The following is a 3416-nucleotide window of genomic DNA, read 5'->3' on the forward strand; positions in this document are numbered from 1 at the left end:
AGTTAGAGTTGGGCATCTCATTTGCATGAGATGTGAGTTTCTGGTAGCTCCACCCCATCCTCCTAATGTGCATGTCGGCCCTTAGCTTGAGTTACTCCATATTGCTTTGTTGCCCTTACTGCACATGTGTCAGGGGATGGAATTTTCCATTGCAGGCATGTCTGGGCAAGTCACCTGTGTAGCCTTTCTTATCTGTGTGGCTCTGGGCATGTCTTAGGCAAGCCCTGCTGTGCAAGTTGCCTTATCTGTGCCTGCAGCCTGATTTTTCTGGCTGTTCTTTTGTTTGAAAGGATTCAACCGAGGACCCGCCGTAACTGCCTGCCTGACTGGTTTCTTCCTTCCTCCTTTCTCAATGACATCATTCTCCCTTTGTTCAATCATATTTCTTCATCAAATCTAGCATAAAGAATATACAAATTTATGCATTTGGGGGAGGTCTTCCTTTCCTTATGAAGGCTTCCATACCACGTATAACTTGTAGTAAATAAATGTGTATGATTTTCTCTTGTGAATCTGTATTTTGTTATAGGGCCCTCAGCCATGAACCTAGAGATTAGTGAGCAAAAAGTATTTTTTTCTCAAGTGTATCTTGCTTGAGATTACTTTCTTATCCCCAAGATTAAAATATTATCTGTTTCTTCCATGATTTTTATAGTGTTTACACCTATTTCTTTAATCTTTCCAGAATGTACTTTTGTACATGCTGAAATTTAGAATTAATTTTGCAAAAAGGGAAAAGCTACTTGCTAACTTTTACTATAATTATAATTATTATGTTTTTTCTTTTTCTTTTCTAAATTATTATTATTATTATTATTATTATTGTTATTATTATTATTTTGAGACAGGGTCTCACTGTGTCACCCAGGCTAGAGTGTAGTGGTGCAATCTGGGCTCACTGCAACCTCTGCCTCCCAGGTTCAAGTGATCCTCGCAACTCAGCTTCCCAAGTAGCTGGGACTGCAGGTGTGTGCCACCACAATTATTATTTTATTAGACCCTCTGTGGATCTTGTTCCATCTCTAATATCTCTGCCAAATGCTTTGAATCACGTAGATATATTTAAATTCTAGCTGGTGCAAAGAAGGAATAATTTGAAAAAGAAGAAATAATTGTAATACACAAGCAAATAATAGACATATTCATCTAGTTACTTGCATGCATTTGTGGCCAAAAGCCAAGAATTATAAAAAGAAGTAGCTGCAGCCAGGTGCGGTAGCTTATGCCTGAAATCCTAGCACTTTGGGAGGCCAAGGCAGGTGGATAACCAGAGGTACAGAGATCAAGACCAGCCTGGCCAACATGGTGAAACCCTGTCTTTACTAAAAATACAAACATTAGCTGGGCATGGTGGTGGATGCCTATAATCCCAGCTACTTGGGAGGCTGAGGAGAACTGCTTGAACCTTGGGGGGATGGAGGTTGCAGTGAGCGGAGATCGTGCCACTTTACTCCAGCCTGGGCGAAAGAGCAAAACTCCATCCCCGCCACACCCCCCTCACCAAAACAAAACAAAAAAGAAGTAGCTGCAATGCTGTTTTCAAGGTACGTAAGCCAATTTGGTCATACACACTTATTACTTGCTTTATGATAGATATCCAAAGCTTCCAATAGTTAGAAGCTGGTGGTAACCATAGAGACTTCAATTCCAGATGGTATGTTAAAATGAAACCAAATTTCAGACCTCATTCAGCCACGGGTATAAATATGTATTAGCAATCAGGCCCTCCAAATAGTCATACAACCCATTTTGTAAGCTTGATGAAGTCTTAGCTCTCTGACCTTTCAGTGTTCCCACAGAACCTTATGCACATCAGAGACAGGAGGACCACGTTCCAGCTTTGGGGCAGGATGAACTAACTCTCAAGTGAGAGTCAGGTGAAAAATTCTCTCAGTACAGTCTAGAATTTCAAGCCTGGAGAGATAATTCAAACAGTCTAGAATTTCAAGCCTGGAGACATAATTCAAAGTGAATAGACAGGCTAGCTGAACTTTTACACCTCATTTATGCAAAGGCAAGAGTATCCATAAAACATTTTTATACAATCCACATAAAATTGAATTCATTTTACCAGTAAAAAAATCATTTCTAACATCCCTTATGCTAATTAACAAACCCCCTGGGATTGATGTGAGCTAAAGATGGCTGCAAACATAAACTAATCCTTCTGGAATGTGGCTTCTGAATTGAGAATTTCTTTTTTTTTTTTTTTTTTTTTTGTGAGATGAAGCCTCACTTTGTTGCTGAGGCTGGAGTGCAGTGGCACGATCCTGGCTCACTGCAACCTCTGCCTCCTGGTTTCAAGCGATTCTCCTGCTTCAGCCCCCCAAGTAGCTGAGATTACAGACGTGCACCACAATGCCCAGCTAATTTTGTTTTTGAATTTTTAGTAGAGATGGGGTTTTGCCTTGTTGGCCAGGCTGGTCTTGAACTCCTGACTTCAAGTGACCCCCCTGCCTTGGCCTCGCAAAGTACTGGGATTACCTGCGTGAGTCACCATGCCTGGCCTGAAATGACAATTTCAAATATTAACCTACCATCGCTGGAGTATATTTTTCCTGAGGGAGTTCAGAAATATCACTCCAAAATATGCAGCACTGGTATGTTGATTACTTTAAACTGAAGTCTTTTGGGAAATGGCAAATGCACAGACGGACTGTTCTTGAATTTCCCTTATCTGACTAAGTGCAGATTCTCCAGAAGGAAGCCAATTGTCATGAAAATGCTTCCTGGGGATTTTTATCTATCTGTGAAGATTAACACACAACAGAAGTCAAACCTAGAAAAAGCCGGAGGTTAGCACCTCCTACAGACAGAATATAACCTATTCTTCGGAAGGCTGATTCGTATTTTTCATAATCATTTACTATCCCTAGGTTGCCTACATACTCCCCTTCCCTCTCTCCTATGAAGGGAATATAAAAGCTTTTAGGTCTCATTGAGTTATTGGGTAGTTTCTTATCTTCCACGTGATGCCCTTCTGCATGTCAATAAAATGTACATATATATATATATATATATATATTTTCTCCTTTTAATCTGTATTGCCAGCGTATTTCACCAAACTTTCAGTCTCAAATCTTCAGAACAGGGGAAAGGAATTCCTTCACCCATATATCCCAATTATGTAACCCCCTGATCGGTTCTTCCTGCCTGCTGAACACACAAAATCACCTCACTGAGACCATGCCATTGCGGTAAAGAACGAGTCTGATTGACACAAGGCTGGCCACACCACACAGGAGACTGTTATCACTCAATTCAATCTCCCCAAAGGCTGAAAGGTTAGAGTTTTTTCCAAGATCTTTTGATGAGCAGGGGCCTAGGGTAGGGGTATAATGATTGATTGGGTCTGAGATGAAATCATAGTGAGATAGAAAGCCCCTAAGGAAAAATTTCTAAACATACAAGAATGT

Source organism: Piliocolobus tephrosceles, chromosome 8 (genome assembly GCF_002776525.5).
Source record: "Piliocolobus tephrosceles isolate RC106 chromosome 8, ASM277652v3, whole genome shotgun sequence".
NCBI classification, from domain to species: domain Eukaryota; kingdom Metazoa; phylum Chordata; class Mammalia; order Primates; family Cercopithecidae; genus Piliocolobus; species Piliocolobus tephrosceles.